Source organism: Chrysochloris asiatica, unplaced genomic scaffold (genome assembly GCF_000296735.1).
Source record: "Chrysochloris asiatica unplaced genomic scaffold, ChrAsi1.0 scaffold00003, whole genome shotgun sequence".
Classification (NCBI taxonomy): Eukaryota; Metazoa; Chordata; class Mammalia; order Afrosoricida; family Chrysochloridae; genus Chrysochloris; species Chrysochloris asiatica.
Window position 1 is genome coordinate 29,980,356 of NW_006408521.1, and position 20,679 is coordinate 30,001,034.

General features: G+C 43.0%; 1 protein-coding gene across 1 annotated transcript in view; it reads left to right on the forward strand.

The window, feature by feature from the left end:
* The window catches only part of WBP1L (WW domain binding protein 1-like), an 85,104-nt gene that overhangs the window by 31,239 nt on the left and 33,186 nt on the right, over window positions 1–20,679 (forward strand). The window lies entirely within an intron of this gene.

The window sequence follows — 20,679 nt, forward strand, 5'->3', positions numbered from 1 at the left end:
CTGAAACTCTTTGTATTCAGTGACCCTAGAACATCTCCCAGAGTAGACACCTCTGAAGCAAACCCATGCCCAGCATCCCACCCAGGGCCCCTTTCCACAGCATCCATCACATCCCCTCTATCCCAGCAAGCTCTGCAGTCATCTGCGCATTCCCAGCTCTCACTTGGGTCAGTTTTCAGCCGTTCAGCCTCAGTGGCCCAGCTGTATACAGGCCATGTTTACAAAGGGTGCTATTCAAAGCAGCTGGCCATCTTGAGATTTCTGAAGCTGTCAACAAAGGATTCAACTGCGAGCGGCCCTTGGACTGACAGCTGCCTGTGAGAATCACTCCCTATCTTGCATTTGTTTGCAGTCCTTTCAGCGCTGTGTCTTCTGCTGGCCCTAATACAGCTCCACTATTTCTAAGCATTATTTTTGAAAACAAACATTTTGATAGATGAACATTCAGGCACAACTAGTGGATCTGATCTTGGAAAGTCCATGATCCACTTTAAAGATCGAAGTATTACATGCTGCATGCTTACTCTTTAGTGCTGTGAAAGCAAAATCGCTGCCTGTATCATTGCTGTGTCCTGTTTTCCTGGGCACCAGGGGACAGATTACGTTGTGCTGGAAGTAAACCCAGTGTAACGGACCCTTTCTGTAGAGCATGTAACATGTGTTTGTGCAGGTTTTTGTAAAGCCCTTTCTGATCACTAGATTGTCTGCTGGGATGGGATCGACTTGGGGAAAAACGTACTCTACAAATCCTTTTTCCCATCAAGGTCTCTCCTACCGAAATGGTGTTCCTGGCCTAGCTCAGCCTGTGGAGGAGGTCACAGACAGCCTTAATGGTTATTTCTGGCTCTACTTTAGCCCATGCTTGCTGTCTTATTAGTGACCAGAAAACATGTACATCACATCTCTAAAGAGAAAAAACACACAGTACTTTAACACCCGCTGTGTACCTTTGATTTTGTTTTTCAATTAATAAAAATAGAATTCTGTTTTGGGAAAGAAAAAAAAAATACCATGACTTGGGCCAGGCACACCTTAGTTGTCAAACTGATATCTTTGCTCTTGAACAGCCCAACATGGAACCTACTATGTACTTTAAAGAGGTCTTATGCAGCAGATTTGCCTAGTGCAGTATGTTGTTTGATTCCTTGACTGTTGCTTCCATGAGTGTTGATGGTTAATCTGAGCAAATTGAAGTCTTTGACAACTTCAGTCTTTTCTCCATTTATCTTTAATGTTATTTATTGGTCCAATGGCGCAGATTTTTGTTTTCTTTATATTGAGGTGCAACTCATATTGAAGGCTGTGGTCTTTGATCTTCATCAGTAAGTATTTTAAGTTCTCTTTGCTTTCAGCAAGCAAGGCTGTATCATCTGCATATCATAGGTTGTTAATGAGCCTTCCTCCAATTCTGATGCCACATTCTTCATATAATCCAATTTTTTGAATTATTTGCTCAGTATACAGATTGAATAAGTATGGTGAAAGAATACAACCCTGGCACACACCTTTGGTATACCCCTGTTATAGGGGTATACCAAACTGGCGGCTCGAATACAGTTCCTTTGTGGAGAAGTGGCAAGGATAGAGGATCACAGCCCACAACAGCTGGAGTGAAGTCTCATGCCGGTGGTCTAGGGCATACCACTCTGCGTTGACTTTGAGCTGGGAGCTTGTCTCTTGCTGTACCACTGTACTGTTCATCCCATAGCCTGAGGATCTGCATATAATATCCACCCAGACCCTTTCAGTTGAGTTGATTCCAACTCATAGTGACTCTGTAGGGCAGACTAGAACTGCTCCATAGGGTTTCTGAGACTGTAAATATCTATTGAATACAAAGCCTTGCCTTTCTCCCTCAGAACTGTTGATGGGTTTGAATGCGTAAACCACTATGCCACCAGGCCTCTTCAGTGTCCACTGGGTATTGGTGGTGATTGTGTGCTGTCAGGTGACTCATGGTTGTGTCTTTTTTAGTCTTTCTGAGGCGGTAAATCTTTATGGGAGCAGAAAGCCTCATCTTTCTCCCATGGAGCGTCTGGTAGTTTCAAACTGCTGACCTTGAGGTTAGCAACCTGAATCATAACCATTACGCTACCAGAGCTCCTTCAAGATATATATACTGTTGGGTTTTATCATACATGGTGTGTATATGTGCTTATATTTTTGCCTCCTTGTAATCCACGTAACAAGGAGCTTTGATAGTGTACTATGTTACGAGTTGGACCGCTAATTGTAAGGTCAGCAGTTTGAATCTACCAGCCGCTCCATGGCAGAAAGATGAGGTTTCTGCTCCTGTAAAGATCACTCCATAAATAGACTGCATTGCCCAATGTTAGTGAGCATGCAGTAGGATTCATGTTTTTTTTGTCGGGACATACCTTCTGAAGATTGTCTGTGGCTTGGCCAGGTATCAGCTAAGACCCTACTCAATTCTTTGTGTGCCCATTAGCATTTCACTCTGAGAGAATCCCATCTACTGAAGGATGCCACTGCATGGCTAGCCTGACCCTTTACTGTGTGCCAGCCACAAAGGAGGCAGAGATAAATAAAGCACAGTCCTTCTTTCCAAGCAGCTCACATTCTAATGCAGTAATTTCAAAATAAACAGAAATCATCTGGGGTTGGGGCTTATTAAAATATAGATTCTGTATGTCTAGGTGCAGCCCATGAATACACGTTTCTAGTAAGTCCGCAGGTGGTGATTCTGACCAGGTAGTTTCTGACCATACTCTGAGAGTCTCTGGTCCCCAGGGTTTGTTGTTGTTAAGTGTTAAGTTGATTTCAATTCATAGTGTCCCTGTATATGGTTTCCAAAGACTGGCTGGTGGGTTTGAATTGTCATTTCCAGTGTTTATCCTACAGTGCCACACCAGGACTCACTAGGGTTTGTGGTTAAGTGCTGTTGAGTCTGGTCTAACTCATAGCAACCCTGTATAGCATTTCTGAGGAGCAACTATTGGGTTTCAACCACCAACTTTGCAGTTCATAATGACTTGGCAGTACATTGCCACACCAAGACCCCAGGGTTTGTTGTTGTTGTTAAGTGCTGCCGAGTTGGTTCCGACTCATAGCAACCCTGTATAGGGTTTCCAGAGAGCTGCTGGTGAGTTTGAACCACTGACCTTGTAGTTCAAACCGACTTTGCAGTCAGGCGCATTAGCCCATAGCACCATACCAGGACCCTCCAGGGTTTAGTAGCATGAAAATAATTAATCAAGGACTCATCTGTCAGTTTGTCCACTGTGGGGGCTTGAGTGTTGCTGTGACGCTGGAAGCTGTGCCACTGGTATTTCAAATAACTGGGTAACCTATGGTGGACGGGTTTCAGTGGAGCTTCGAAACTAAAACAGACTAGAAAGAAGGACCCAGCAGTCTACTTCTAAAACAACTGGCCAGTGAAAACAGTCTGAATAGCATCAGAGCCTTGTCCGCTGTAGTGCTGGAAGATGAGCCCCTTAGGTTATGTCGTCGTTGTTACATGTCACCGAGTTGTTTCCGACACATAGCAACCCTGTATAGGGTTCTGAGGTACAACTGGTGAGTTTGAACTGCCGACCTTTCAATTTCAAACTGACCTTGCCATCTAGTGCACCATGCCAGGACTCTGCTTTGGTTATAAGGCACTCAAATTATTACTGGGGAAGAGCTGCGTCCTAAAAGTAGAGTCTACCTTAATGACATGAATGGAATAAAGCTTTTGGTAGCTTCATTTGTTGATGTGGCACAACTCAAAAGGAGGAGAGATGGCTGCAAATATCTATTAATAATGGGCAGGTGGGAGGTACAAAGTATGAATCTAGGGAAATTAGAAGTTGTCACAAATGAAATGTAATACATAAAAATTTATATCCTAGGCATTAGTAAGCCGAAATAGACTGGTATTAGCTATTTTGGATATGACAATCATAAGGCCTACTATGCTGGAAACAAGAAATTGAGTAGGATCGTCATCACGTTCATCATCAAAAATAATGTTTCACTATCTATCTTGAAGGACAACACTATCAGTGATAGGATAATATCCATATGCCTGTAAGGAAGACCTGGAGTCCTGGTGTGGTACTGTAGGATGAGCACTGGTCTGCTAACCATAAGGTTGGTGGTTCAGACTCACCAGGAACTCCTTGGAAACCTTATTCAGTTGCTGTGAGTTGGAACCGACTCTACAGCACTTAATAACAACAGCGTATGGAAGACCAGTTAATACCACTATTATTCAAATTTACACATCAATAATGCCAAAAAAGAAGAAATTGAAGATTTTTGTACCAATTTATGCAGTCCGAAATTGATCAAGCATTCAATCAAGATACATTAAGAATTACTGGTGACTCATGTGTAAGTTGGAAACAAAGGATTGTTGCTAAGTGCCATTGAGTTGGTTCTGACCCATAGCGACTCTGTATAGGGTTTCCGTGGAGCAGCTGGTGAGCTTGAACCACTGACCTTGCGGTTCAAACCGACTTTGCAGTCCAGCACATTAGCCCACAGTGCCACACCAGGACTTCAAACAAAGGATAGGTAGTTGGAAAATACGGACTTGGTGATAGAAACGGCATTGGGAACCATTTGATAGAACTTTGCAAGACCTATGATTTATTCATTGCAGAAACGTTTTTTCAACAACATAAATGGTGAAAACATACATGGATCTTGCTAGATAAAATACACAGGAGTCAAATTGACTACATCTATGGAAAGAAATTCAGTATCAGTCAGAACAAGCCAGGGGATAACTAGGAAATAGATCATCGATTGCCAGAAATCCAAGCAGAATTCAGAAGAGGATGTGGAACATTGTTGCTAATGTTAGATGGATCTTGGCTGAAAGCAGAGAATGCTAGAAAAATATTTACCTGTGTTTTATTGACTGTGCAAAGGCAATTGGCTGTGGGGATCATAATGTATTATGATAAGGAATGAGAATGCCAGAATACTTAATTTTGTTTATGTGGAACACGTGCATAGACCAAAAGGCAGTCCTTTGAAGAGAACATGGGCACACTGGTTTGAAATCAGGAAAAGTATGTGTCAGGGTTGTGTCCTTTCTTCATACTCATACAATTTGGTGTAGTCGTTGTGTGTCAATGAGTTGATTCCGACTCATATGACCCTGTGTTGTAGGGTTTCTGAGAATGACTGGTAGGTTTGAACTGCTGACCTTGCAGTTATCAGTCCAATGCTTATACTATAGTGCTACACTAGGGCCCTATACAATCTGTGTGTTGAGCAAATAATACAAGAGGCAGGACTATGTGAAAGAAAACATTGCATCAGGATTGGAGAAAGACTCATAAACAACCTGTGATATGCAGGTGACACAACTTTACTTGCTGAAAGTGGAGAGGACTTGCTGATGAAAAGCAAAGACTTTATAGTCTTCAGTATGGATTATGTTGTTGTCGTTAGGTGCCATCAAGGTGGCACCGACTCATAGTGACCCTGTGGATTATACTTCAATATTAAAAAAAAAAAATAAAATCCTCTTGAGAAAAGAGTGAAGTTGTCAAGGATTTCATTTTATTTGGATCCACAGTCAACACTCATGGAAGCAGCAGTCAAGAATGAAATGACATTGCATTGGGCAGATCTACTGCAGAAGACTTCTTTAAAGAGTTTTAAAAAGCTAAGATGCCACTTTGAGAACTAAGCTGTGCCTGACCTAAGCTGTGATATTATCAGTCACTTCATCTGCATACAAAAGCTAGACAATGAATAAGGAAGACTAAAGAATATTTATTTGAGTTATGGTGTTGGTGAAGAATATTAAATATACCACGGACTTCCAGAAGAATAAACAAATTTGTCTTGTAAGAAGCATAGTCAGAATGCTCCTTGGAAAGAACTACAATGGAACTTTTTTTTTTCATGTGCTTTAGACGCGTTATCAGGAGGGATCAGTCCCTGGAGAAGAACATCATTCTTGATACAGTAGTGTGTCAGTGAAAATCATGAAGACTGTTAATGAAATGGATTGGCACCATGGCTGTAGTGGTGGGTTCAAACATAGCAACGAATGTGAGGATGGTTCAGGCCCGGGCAGTGCTTCCTTGTGTTTGTACATACAAGTGAGCTTCAGAAAGTTTGTGAAATAGTTCTGTTCTCTCTCTCTTTTTTTTTAATGTTTTATTGTGAATTATGTGATAGTTTACATGGGAGAACATTAGTTTTACATTTATCCTATCGTATATCATTTCATTACCATGGTTACAATCCCCTCCATCCATCATCAACCAACCACAGTGTATATATATCCTGCAAGTCTGCCCCCTGGTCATCAGCACACAGCCCCTCTCCCTCTCTGGGTCTGAAGTCCCCAGCTGCTTCATCTCTCCACATCATTGTCTCTGCTTCCATCTCTGGCATCACTGCTTTTCTGGGTAGGGTCCCGCTCTCCGCACTTTTCCCCTGATGGTTCCAGGGATCTCCGCTACTAGACTGCAGTCAGTCACTCCCCTTCTTGCTACAAAATGTCTACCTTTACATTTCCAACCCTCTCAATCAATCCTGATAACAGTTATTCACTATTGTATCACCAGAGAACTATTCGCATTTCCTTTCACCAGCCCTGCCCAGACATATTAGATACTACTCAGTGGAGATTCTACCTTCCTCCATGCCCTCTGGATCTAGATTCCCTCTTGAAAGCTTGTAAGCCAGTCACTTCTTGCCTTTGAAGTCCCTCCCATTTTGGGTAGTCAATGCCCAAGTTGCCCATCCCTGTCTACTCTGTGTATGGAGGGGTGGGAAAAAGATTTGTTCCCTCTTTTAAGCTACTGCATCCATAGGTGTAGGTCAAGTTCATCAAATTGTATCAAATTACTCTTTTTTTCCCCTCCTCTTTCTTCTTCTAGTTGAGCTCTGGTTATCCAGTCATTGAAGCTAGGACAAGTGGGTATTATCTGTAGGTGTGGGTGTTCTTGTGCATATGCCCTTTCTCCTTATCAGCTGGACACTTCACTCTTTAATCTAGTCCTTTGTGGCTGTGTCACTGACTCTGGGCCCAAGAGTCCCCAGGTCTTGCCACACTGCTGGCCAGCCAGGTCACCACCTGGGTTCACAGGAGTCTATTGAAGGTTGTAGTGCTTAGCTCGCCGCTTCATTGCTGTTTTTCCCTCACTTCCCCTTATCGGTGATGAACGTGGTCACCAGTCAGAGTGTGTATTCTCATTGAGTCTTAGTCTTGGAAGGGGTTTGCTCTGAGGGGACCCGACCACTTGCCTTGATGTCTCCTGGGCAAGCAACATGCTTGTTCTTATTGTAACAGTTGGTCCCCTCTATTCTCTTTTAATCCTATTTTTCCAGCAACTTTTTGAAGCTTCCTTGGAGGGTCGCTATCAGTCAATATCTAAAAACAAGGAGGACAGCAGAGGGGAAAAGTACCTAAGTCAGGCTAAGAGCGGGGGTGGGGGTGGGGGGGGTGGACAAGGAAGGCTTTCTTGAGAAAGTGATAACTAATCTGATTCTTGAAGGATGAGTAGTTTACAGGATATATGAGCTGGGGAAAAAGCATTGCAGACAGATCAGGTTAGGAGTGCTGTTTTTGTTTTTTCCTGCTGATGAGAAGGAAGACTGCTATCTATGAGCCACAGTATTGGTTGTGCTTGAGGCAAGACAAGGACCCTGGTCCATCAAGTGTTGGTGTCCTTCATAGTCACAGAGAAGGAAGAAAGTCATAAGGCCATTCAAGCTAACAATAAGTATGGCATGACTTTAATATCTGTACAGGGCAAAAATAGATCGTAGGATGTATTAGCTTTTTTTGAAAATACCAGTTAGCCAGCTGTCTGGAAATTACTACGGTGCTGACTAAAGAACAATCATTTTCTATTGAGAAGAACTTGCATTCAAAAGAAGAGAGTCACTTGGTGAACTTTTTGGGTGGGGAAACTGAGTACCAAATTTTAGATAGAACACACAATTAAGCATACTACTACTATTATCATCCATTGCTATCAAGTCCATTCCTATTCATAGCAACCCTTTATGACAAAGCCGAACTGCCCTGTAAGGATTCTAAGGTTCTAAGTCTTTATGGAAGCAGACTGCCACATCATTTGCCTGTGGAGCAGCTGATGGGCTTGAACCACCAGCCTTTTGGGTAGTAGCTGAGCACTTAACCACTGTGCCACTAGGGCACCTTTTGAGCATGCTTGCTGTTAAGTGCCATCGAGTCAGTTCTAACTCAGCAACCCCGTGTAGGGTTTTTGAGGCTATATGTCTTTGCGGGAGTAGAAAGCATCATCCTGCTCCCGTTGAGCATGCTAGGGTAACAACACCCTGTCATTTTTTTCTGATTGGATCAGAGAGTAGGTTTTCAGGTTAAACAATTCATGTATAGCTAACAGATGGATTACTGATATTCAGAGAACAAGATTGCAACAGAATGTATTGAGTCTGCTAATTGGAGTGAATTCGATTTCACATTTGATTCAGGAGGTGGTGATTTGGGAATGCTGGAGGATTCACTTGGTCAGCACGCTGCCATCTGAAAAGTACTGTGCCCCTGTTCAATTCAAAGTACATTGTGGATACAAAGATACAGAAACGATCCCTGCCCTTTTATAGTTACGTAAGGGAGTAGGATAAGGGTACAGACGAGTGGAACATATAAGTGACATTAGAGGGGAACAGGGTGCTGCAGGGGTCCCAAGTTGTGAAGAGAGAGCCTTCTGCACGTCACCTTTACATAATAAGGATCAGTTGTTGCTGTAGGTGTGTGGAAGGACCAGTTGGTGGCAGTTCTAATTGATGGAATACAGGCTAGATCCATTGAGTCAATAATTTACACTTTGCACCATTTTCCCTCCAGATTGTTGCCTTTGTCTGCTGGAGGGACCCATTCTCCCTCCAGATTATCCACACCAATGAGGTGGATTGATCCCTAATACTAGCAACGAGTATCAGGGATCAACAAGTATCAGGGATCAATCCCACCTCATTGGTGTGGACAGTCTGGGGGAGAAATGAGGGAGTCCTGGTTTGGCACTGTGGGTTAATGCTCTGGACTGCCAAGGTCAGTTTGAACTGCAAAATTGGCGATTCAAGCTCACCAGCCGTTCCTCAGAAACCTTGTAAGGGGTCACTATGAGTCGGAACCAACTCGATGGCACTTAACAACACAACAATTAGAAATGAGTAGCTAGCCTCCAACAAAACTGGGTGACTCTGGGACCTTCTCAGGCAGTGTTCTTTGTCCATGTTTGAAAGAGACATAGGGGGCCAACTTCTGGCCTAAAGGACTATTTGGGAACCATACCTACAAGTCTTTGCTTGGTCTGATGCTGACTGTGATGGGGGCAGTGGGAATGTTGGACCCAAATTATTCCCTGGATGTATTAAGTGGTCTCAGGATCTCACAAGGAGGGTACTGACAAGATATGGTGATAGTTGCAGAGTGGGAGACAATGATCAACTAGTGAAATCTCTAAACTGCTGAATGTTAGCCAGTGTTTACCTGGGATGTGTATTATTTTGTTATGACATTCACCTATGATGAGTAGGAGGTTTGGTCTCCTTTTTATGGTTGTTGGTGCTCTTGTTATGTGCCGTGGAATTGGTTGTGACTCATAGCAACCCTGTATAGTGTTCCCAAGGCTGTAGATCTTTATGGGAGCAGAAAGCCTCATCTTTCTCCCGATGAACAGCTGGTAGTTTCGAACTGCTGATCCTGAGGTTAACAGCCTGATTCATAACTACTACACGACCAGAGGAAAGACAAAACTCAAGTTATCTGTTCAAGATTACACAGCTGACACAAGCCAGTGGTGGGATTGCATTCCAAGTCCTCCGGTATTTAGTATCATCTTGCTGTTGTAGCTATTTGGTGTGGTATCTGCATATCTCTCTAATCTTTTTACCAGTTCTGACACAGGAATGAGTGTCCCTCCCATGCCACTCTCTGCTTGGTTAAGTGATGGCCTCACAGATCTCTGAGTCTAGTGTCATGATTATGGAGTTTATTAGGGAAGTAAAAAGTTACTTGGTCAACCTGTATGTTGAGCAAATCCGAGAAGCTGGGTTCTATGAAGAAAAACCTGGTATCAGGATTGGAGGAAGACTCATTAACAGCCTGCGATATGCAGATGATATAACCTTGCTTGCTGAAAGTGAGGAGGACTTAAAATATTTACTGATGAAGATCAAAGAGCACAGTCTTTACTGTGGATTGCATCTCAATGTAAAGAAAACAAAAATCCTCACCACTAGATCAATAAACAACATTCTGATCAACAGAGAAACGATTGAAGTTGTCAAGGACTTCATTCTTCTTGAATCAACCATCAACACTCAAGGAAGCAGCATTCAAGAAATCAAATGATGTATTGCATTAGGCAAATTTGCTGCACAAGACCTTTTTAAAGTGTTGAAGAGCAAAGATAATCAGCTTGAGGACTAAGGTGCACCTGACCCAAGCCATGGTATTTTCAATAACTTCATAAGCATGTGAAAGCTGGACAGTGAATAAGGAAGACCAGAGGAGAATTTAAACCACAGGCTATAGAGGCAGAGACTATGAGGTGGAGAGATGGAGCAGCTGGGGACTTTAGACCCAGAGAGGGAGAGGGGCTGTGTGCTGACAAGGGGTGGGTGGCGGGGGCAGTCTTGCAGGGTATATCCTTTGGTTGGTTGATGATGCATGGAGGGGATTGTAACCATGGCAATGAAATGACATATGGGTGTAAAACTAATGTTCTCCCATGGAAACTATCACAGAATTCACAATAAAACATTAATAAAAAATTAATTAAAAAAAAAAAGTGCCATGGGCTGCCCAAAGAACAAACATCTGTGTTGGAAGAAGTACAGCCAGAGTGCTCCTTAGAGGCTAGGATGGCCAAACTTCATCTCTCATACTTTGGGACTATTGTCAGGAGGGACCAGTCGCTGGAGAAGGATACCATGTTTGGTAAGGTGGAGGGTCAGAGAAAAAGAGGAAGACACCCAGCGAGATGGATTGGCAAAGTGACAGCATCAGTGGGCTCAAGTGTGGCAACAATTGTGAGGTTGGCCCAGGATCAGGCAGTGTTTCGTTCTGGTGTGCATAGGGTCACTATGAGGTGGTACCGACTCAATGGCACCTAACAACAATAACAACAAGTTACAATTCAGGATCAGGAATGACTCAGGGTACAGTTCTTTGGTTAGCCCTCTTCCTCAATTCCTGAGTCCCTCATGCTGACCTCTGCCCTGTTTGGGCAATTGCTACAAAGCTGCGCAGCTCCTTGATAAGTGCCCAGCAGCACCCCATTCTTCTAGGAAGTCTCCTGTCCAAAGGCACTCAGGTCTCTTGCTCCATGGGTTGGCAAGTCTACTGTAACTACTACTCCATAAGCTGGTCACCTAGTTCTGCTGCCACTATTACTAAGGCACTGCTTCCGCAGTCTTGGCCCATCTCTGCTGTTACAGCTCTCTCTCTCTCTGCCTCCTGGATCTATGAGGTTCTCAGCAAAGGAACTCGGGATCCAAAGGATGCACTCTCCCATCTCTTCTTCTTATTTGTTGTGAGGTCCCCCCTGTCTACTTCTGGGATGGCTCATTTGAACTGTAGTGGAATGACAAAATGACCAATCCCCTTGTTAGGGTTCCATGTACTTTATTTGCATTATTAGCAAACTTTCCAATCTCCTTGTTGAGCCTTAAACACCTTATTTGCATAGCCTCACCAAGGCATTTGGTGGGAGTTACAAGACTATGGTGAGAAAAGCCTTATAAAAGTGATACACTTAATTTGCCCTGGGTTCAGGACAAATTTAGCTAAACCCTACTTGGAAGGGACCTGGCTGTATGGTGCAGCAAACGCTAAGGTGACATTCATTGTTTGAACTACCAAAGCTTGAGGCCTGAATCCTTAAGTGAACTGATTTGTAAAAGTCTTTTAAGTGGTAGTTCCACACAGCACCTCAGTTCTCTTTAGTCTCCTAGAGCTCAGTTATTGTTATGTGCCGTGGAGTCAGTTCCGACTCATAGCGACCCTGTACAGAGTTTCCGAGGCTGTAAATCTTTATGGGAGCAGAAAGCCTCATCTTTCTCCTGTGGAACAGCTGGTAGTTTCGAATTGCTGACTCTGAGGTTAGCAGCCTGATTCGTAACCACTACGCTACCAGAGCTCCTTTAGAGGCCAGAGAAGGTGGTTTTTTACTCAAATCCTTTCAGATGCATTATTTGGACATCCAGCCACCTGTTGAAAGAAGCTTCTTTTTAAAAAGAATGTGACTTGTTTTTCATCACATTCTTGTTATCAAAGCAAAGAGAAATCAGTGGATTTAGTGGGAAAGAGGAATGTATCTGCTGATTTTGAAACTCTAATCCAGAATGGAGCCAAAGAAAACAATCACTTCCTGCAGTGATAGCCCATGAGTATGATCCACCCCCTCCCACCCCTTTTCCTTAAGGTAAGTTTTAGTCCAGGAAAACAAGAATTTTGGCTTATTTAAACCCTCATACCGTAGCGCTTCTTGACTCTCTGTGTTACTAATTTATAGCAGTAGTGGGTGGAAATAGCCCTGAATGTTGACTGTAGCAGTCATACCTGTGCCTCTCCGAGCCATTGTGTCTCTGGGCAGGGCTCAACTGGACTTGCATGTTGGACCATACAAGTGGCTGCTGGTGCTGGTGCTGGAAACGGTGATTCAGTTCTGGGAGGTGACTTGCTTGACCTAGCTTGTTCTTCCAACTAAAAGAAAGAGGAGAGGCAGTGGCAGAACGCCGTGTGTGTATCTCTGGGGAGAGGGAGACATGTTTTGAGAATGGAGTGTGATGCAATGCCTTTTCCTTACGGTCTGCTGGTTCTGTGTTGCATGTGAAACAGTTCCTTGTTTGAGTATTGCATCAAGAAGGCGAGAGTATTTATTATTGTTTGGTTTTCTTGCTTAACCAGGAGCTCCCATGAAACCATAACTCATGGTCTTAGTCTGCCCAGATTGTTAAATGTGGTCCTCAACAAGGGTTTGGAAATCCCTGGTGATCCCCCAGATGGTGGTGTGGATCCCAGTGATCGCCACCCCCCCCCAGGTGTGGTCTGAAGTTCCATGGGGAGGCAGGATAGTCTGGGACAGGCTGCCAGCCAAAACAGAAAATGTAACCACTCCTCATAAAGTTTTGGGCTTATGACCCATGCATGGGTAGATCTTTCACCAGTCATGCTAAAATCATATCACCACAGCCTTGCTTGACCTTGGAGGACCACGTCATGCTGCTACTCTCAAACCATGTCACTAAAAGGCCTGGGGAATTGGGGAGAACTAGCCCCTGGACTTACCTGACTTGGCGGTCATCAGGTTCAGTACTTTTGAAGGGTTTTGACATACCGCATTCTTTGCTTTAGGTGGTACATTGTGCCATCAGTTTTGCCTAGAGTGGTTGGGGATACCTATGAGGCAGTTGGGTTATAAGACTGAATGGAGCATTCTTCTGTACTAATTGATATAATTTGACTAGAACAGTGGTTCTAAATAAAAGGTGATTTTTGTGTCTTACCCTCCCTCTCTCCTCCAGGGAACATTTGGTATTGATGTCTGGACACTGTTGGTTCTCATAGCTGGAGGGGCTTGTTACTGTTATCTAGTGAGTGGAGGCCAGAGATGCTGCTAAACATCTACAGTGCCCAGAATTATCGGGCCCAAATGGCATTCTGTTGAGATTGAGCAACCCTGGACTGGAAAAAACTGATTCACAGCAGTCCTGCTTAGAAAGCTTTAGTCATGGCCCTGAGAGAAGGAGGACTGAGTTATTTGGAAAGATAACAGGTGTGTTTTTTTCCTGCAGCATTCTAAGCAATGTGTTAGTTACCTGCCTAGAGATTGAGCCTTGACATCTTGGTTGCCTCCTTAATCAGGGGATTATTATATGGTCAATTCTTTGTGGGCCAGAAAAAAACAAGGAGTCCCTCAGCACAAATGGTTAAGCACTCAAATAGCCAAGAAGTTGGACCTTCAGACCCACTCAGAAATGCTTTGCAAGACTGGCTTGGAGGTCTGCTTTGGAAGAGTCACAGCCTTGAAAACTCAGGAAGCAGTTCTGTTCTGCACACATGGGGTCACCAGGCGTCTAAATTTATTGGATGGCACCTAATAACAACAACAACACATTAAAGCCTAGTACTTTAGGAACTAAAATTCTGTCTCTTTGAATAATCTGAGTAACTCTCCCTTAGAAGGGCAGGATCTCAGTTGTACCCAAATTACTTTTGACAACTTGAAGAATGATTCTTCTTGTGTTGTTGAGTTGGTTCTGACTCACAGTGGCCCTCCATGGGGTTTCTGAGAGTGGTTAGTGGTTTGAATTGCCAGCCTTGTGGTTCCCAGTTTAGTGGCTATCCTTCGGCGCCTCCCCAGGACTCTAAAGAATGATTGTTACTGTTGTGCTTTTGAGTGGGTTCTGATTCAGCTACCCTGTATAGGGTTTCCCAGGAACACCTGGTAGTTTTGAATTGCCATCGTTGTGGTTAACAGTCCAGTGCATACCCTTCAGTGCCATACCAGGACTGATTAGGCTATAGTTATTTTAATAATAGACCGTATTTTAAGCTAGATCCCTATTGCTGGGATTTGGGCTTCTTATAATCTATATCTAGTAACATTAAATTCGCTCTTTCCTAAATCATCTAACGTCTGTTTTGACCTTTAAGTATAAGACTGCAGAGCTCAGAAAATTTTTGTGTTTCTTTCAAGTTACTCAGGATCCTTTGGAGACATAGCCTCTGGGTTCTGAGACTTATTTTATCTTGAATCTAAATGCAGAGACCATTTTTAATGTGACCCTTTGTCTTACTAGCAATAAATCACTGGTACTGGTCTTTAGACAAACACACAAAGCAAATCCCCTTATTACCTCCTTTGGCTTCCAACAAAAGTCTGCCTCAGGAGGATAGAATGGCTGAGAAAAAATGAGGACTATGTCTGAGACCTCACATATGTTCTTCAAATGAAATTGTATATACACACACACGCATCTTTGTAATGATGTAATGATTATTCTTTCCAGTGGTGACTCTAATATGGCTTTGCTGTATTACAAATCAGTAAAGAGAGAATGCCTTGTATTGATTGCTACTGAAAGTGCTGTGGAGTCAGTTCTGACTCATAGCAACCCAGGTATAGGGTTTCCAAGAAGCAGCTTGTAGGTTTGAACCACCAGCCTTAGGGTTAACAAGTCCATTGCTTATCATCCAGCGCCACACTGTACTTACCAAGGTACAAAATGAACTTAAATATTTTAGGAAAGTTTTCAGCGACACTAGTTAAAAAACAGTTATTGCAAAACGCCTCAAAGGCAAGGTCCATATCTTATCAGCCCTTTTTGTGCCTGTCAGCATGAAAGCTTAGGGTAGCCCTAAACATTAAATTCTTCTTTCCACTAAAATTTGGGCTTTTGATCCTGAAAACTTCTTTTACCTGTAACCCTACTGCTCAATTTCTTAGTTTTGTATAAAAAGGGGGGAAGTAAATAGCACAAGTGAAAAATGCCCAGCGTAGTGCTTCATAGACAGGCATTAGGCAGAGCATGGTTCTCTTCCCCTTCTAATGAATGTTGTCCTGGAAGAAGGTTGTGTAGTCCCTTCATGTGCAAAGCGGAGCCCCTTGTCTTTGTCCAGGTACCAGTTGTATGTGTTGTGTAAGGTGCTGCTTGAACCTCATTGTAGAGAATTCAGTGTCATTGTTTATATGGCAAGTTACCTCAGAGTGAGGAGAGGAGCAATCTATTCCTAACCTTTTTATAGCAAGAGTAGCTAATCAGGTGCCCTCAGGAGCCAGCCGTGACATGACTGAGTCAAGCAGATCAGATTATTGGTCAGTATTGGTTAGGAAGACCCTCAAAGATATGGATTGGCACAGTGGCAGCAGCAGTGGGCTCAAGCTTAACAACAATTGTGAGGATGGCACAAGACTAGGCAGTGTTTCATTCTGTTGTGCTTAAGGTCACTATGAGTTGGAACCGACTCTACAGCACCTAACAGCAACAGCATGGTGCTGTAGCGGCAGTACTGGATTGCGAACCACAGGGTCGACAGTTCAAACCCACCACCTGCTCCTTGGAAACTGTATACAGGGTTGCTATGATCCAGAACCGACTCAATGGCAGTTAACAACAACAGTGGAATGAAGGGAGAGGGGGAGGTGGAATGTGGTGAAGCAGGACCCCATGTACATCTCTACTCTAGCATATTATGACCCTATAGGTATGTGAGCCCTGGTTCATTCAGAAAAGTTGGAGATCTGGATTTTGTTATGAATTCTTCTCATTTAAAAATGTTAACAGTAATTTCAGTTTTTAAAAAGTTACAAAAACAAAGGTACCACACAGACATAGTGGGCCCACTGGCCTGGAGTCCACCAGTCTGGAGTCTCACTTTGAAGTGTGGCGAAGTTCACGTTCTGCAGCATGTGAAGGAAAGGACTGTCCATGTGGAACCAACTGTGGCCACACTGTGGTCTGCTGAATTACCCTGTTGCCTGCATGTGTGCCACCGGCTACTCATCCATTCCACTGTACTGCCTGCTAGCTAGTCCAGCCCTCGCTGTGGATTAATTATTTGGTTATAAGACACCAGTGATGAAGAATTGCTGGTGATACTGCAAGACAAGACAGTTTTTCCTTTTAACTGTCCGGGGCACAGTGTGGTAAATTAACCCAGGGTCCTTTGCCCCTGCAGCCAGCCAGACCCTGCCAGCCTGCTTGCACTCGCACATAGACAAAGAGACCATCAGAAAGTTAGGGCATATGTTGCAACTTCCGATCTTTGCTCTGGGATTTTCCTACCAAGGCTAAGTGGCTTTTTCTGAGTTTGTTATTCAGGTTCCTAATAGCAACACAGGAAATTGATTATAATTTCTTTGCTGCCGGCTCGGTTTGGGGTCTATTTAATGAGAATCCAGTTGTGATGCATCTTTGACCTTAGCAGCATTGGTGTGGCTGGGAGTGTACCTAATGTGTCTCTTCTTTTTTAAAATTTATTTCTACAATCTACTGCATGTAGCTTTTGTGTGTGTGTGTGTGTGTGTGTGTGTGTGTGTGTGTTTAATGTAACAAGGCAGAGAGGGCATAAATAATGTGCCTTGGGTCTTAGTGGGCACTCAAGGGCCAGCAAAAAAAAAAACAAAAAAAAAACAAACAAGACACCAAACATCCTCCAACAACACTTTATACTTGTCATCTAAGGTCAGTATTTCCTAACTCAGACACTATGCTTACAGTTACAGGTTTACTAGGGATGTTTGCATGGCCAGAAATGCTCAGGGCACAGTTGTTGTAGTCAGGACAGCCATGCCCACAGGCAAGCCTTTTTCTACCTAGTCAATGACACAAAGGTCTTTTAGGGCTGCTGATAAATGTCCACAGGACACACCACTCCACCATAACCCTCAATGTGAATGGCATACCAAGGGCATAGTTCCATGGGTTAACATACCTAGGTTCCCCAATTAAGTGCCTGGAGACGTCCCACCCTGCAAGCAAGCCTCCTGCCCAATCAGCTTTATTTGTTCTGTGAGCTGGGTATCCCACAGTTCTGTCTTGTGCTCTGGCTTTTGCTTCTGGTTCTGGTTCTGGTTCTGCTGCTGCTGCTGCTCCTCTTTCATTCCTCCAGTGTCACAGTTTTCTGTCCCTGGGTCAGCGAAGTTCAGTGCACTGGGATCTCTGAATCCAAAAAGATGTGCTCCACTCCTGGCTTTTCTTCTTCACTGCTAGTGAGAGCCCCTGATTGCTGCTTCTGAAATTGCTCAATTTATACATGTTAGAGTACCAGGTTTTTACAATCACAGCTAACAATGTTAACCACTCACCGCTGAACCTTATAATCTGTCAGCGTCTTCTCCCACCTTCTTTTACCCAAACCTATCAAGGTCAAAATATTGTTTGATGGGAGTTTAAAGACTATGGCTAGAAGTTGTCATGGTAGTGGTGGTTATGTGCCATGGAGTTGGTTCTGACTCATACCAACACTGCCTAGCATAGGGTTTCTGAGGCTGTAAATCTTTACGGGAGCAGAAAGCCTCATCTTTCTCCCGTGGAGCTGCTGGTAGTTTCAAACTTCTGACCTTGAGGTTGGCAGCCTGACTGGCAACCACTACACTACCAGATAATTAGTCATAATGACCCTTTATAGGATTTCTGAGGCTGTACATCTTTGCGAGAGCAGAAAACCTCATCTTTCTTCCACAGAGCAGCTGGTAGACTCAAACAGTCCAGTGCGTACCATACTGCTCTTCGTGGCTAGAAGAGACATTAAAGAATTCTGTACACCACAGATACGTTTAAGATTCTAGAAAAGAAGCATTGTCTACTCTGATTTTAGCAGGCAATAACTTGTGTTTATTGTAGTTTGTATAGATCTAGGGCAGTGGCTCTCGAACATGAATATATGTGAGAATAATCAGGGAGTTTATTTTAAAAGGCAAACAAATGCTCGGTCTCTGCCCTAAATGTTCTCCAACTACAGTCTTAACAATTAGCCCAGGTGGTTTGGGGCCCAGGAGGCACACATTGGGCAACACAGATCTATTTTATTGCAGTTATTATCTGAGTAGAGAATTTGAGACAAACTCACCTTTTTTGTGAGAAACCCTGATTTGTTATAATTCACTATGTTGTCCTTAGTTTCTTCCAGAGCCTATCCTGGGAAGCTCTCAGATTGGCCCTAGTGTAGCAGGTGCCCGGACGCTCTTTCAGCAGCACACACTGAAGCCCTTCCGGTAGATGCCAGGCTTTCTGTGGCATGACTCAAAATGAGAAGAAATAGCGGCAAACATCCAATAGCTGCAATAATGGAGCATGGAATGTATGAGGGATGAAACTAGGAAAGGTGAAAGTTGTCAAAAATGAAATGGACAATTTGAAGATAGAAATGGACTGGTACTGGCAATTTGGAATCAAGATAATCATGGTCTGCTATGCCAAAATGACAAATTGAAGAGGAATAGCATCACATTCATTGATAAAAGAGCATGTCAAGATCTACCCTGAAATACAAAGCCCCCAGTGATAGGATAATAGCCATATGCCTACAAGCAAGAGCAGTTACTCAAATTTATGTACCAACTGCTAATGCCAAAGAAGTTGAAGGTTTTTTACCAACTTCCACAGTTGAAACCAATCAAACATGCAGTCAAAATGTGTTGATAATTACTAGTGATTGAAACGTGCAAGTTGGAAACATGGCCATGGTGATATAAACTATTCTGGAGATGGTGTGATAGAATTATGTGTGACCAACAATCCAAAACCTTTTTTCAACAGCATAAACTGCAGCTATTCGTGTGAACCTTGCCAGATGGGATACACGTGAATTAAATCAAAATACATTTGTGGAGAAGCTCAACATCAGTCAGAATAAGGCTCTGCACCAACTGTGGAACCAAATCATTAGTTGCTCATATACAACTTGAAGTTGAAGCAGAAGAAAGTTAAGTTCATTAGAGCCAAAGTTCAACTTTGAATATGTCCCACCTGAATTTAGAGACTATCTCAAGAATAGATCTGATACATTGAACACCAGTGACCTAAGACCATACAATTTGTGAGATGCCATAGATACATGAAGATAACAAAAGATCATTAAAATGAAAAAGACTGACCAAATGGTTGTCAGAAAAGACTCTGGCTCTTGAATGGAGTGATATTAAGCTGGATGAAAGAAATGCTATTTAAAGGGTGACTTTGGAAGACAAAGTCATTACAATGAAATGTGCAAAGACCCAAGTACATTCAGGATTTCTCAAGGAAAAATTCAAGCATCAAGTTGTAATACTAAAGGATTCTATGGACAAAATATTGAATGACATCAAGCAACATCAACAGACGATGGAAGGAATGCTTAGAGTCACTATCAGAAAGAATTGATTATATGATTTGGAACTAATAGTACTGAAGGAACAAGTCCAAGCTGCACCAAGGGCATTGGATTAAAACAAGTCTCCAGGAATTGATGGTGTATCAGTTGAGATGTTTCAAGAAGTGGATGCACTGCTAGAAGTACTCACTTGTTTATGCCAAGGAATTTGGAAGATAGATACTTGCCCAACCAACTGGAAGAGATCCATGTTTGTGCCTATTCCAAAGAAAGGTAAATCAACAGAATGGCGCATTAACCCACAGCGCCACACCAGGACTCCTGAATAGCATTTATTGTGAGAAAATAAAAAAAATAGTATGTTACAACTATTACCATCAAGGAAAGGGAAATTAGACTAATACATAGGAAGTATCAGACCAGGACTTCTGTTGAATTATTCTTCTTCCTGGACTCACTTGCCTTTACCCCCAACTCTTCTGTAACCTGCCACCTAATTAAAAATATGTGCCCTCTAACAATTCTGTTTATTTCCTTCCACTCGTCAAATAGCCTTATACATGCGAACAGTGTGTACAGGGAGAAAGTGATCTTAATTTAACTGTGGTGGTGGTGGTGGTTGTGTGCCACCAACTTGGATTCAACTCCTAGTAATCCTGTATAGGGTTTCCGAATCTGTAAATCTCTATGGGTGCAGAAAGTTTCATCTTTTTCCCAAGTTGAGGCTGACAGATTTGAACTGCTGACCATGCGGTTAGCAGACCAGCCCATAATCCACTACGCTACCAGGGCTCCTTGATCTTAACTATATTATTGTAGAAATAATAGGTAAATCCATAAAGCTTTAAAGAATATCTGTCAGAACGACCCCCAATTTTTTTTTTAATGAC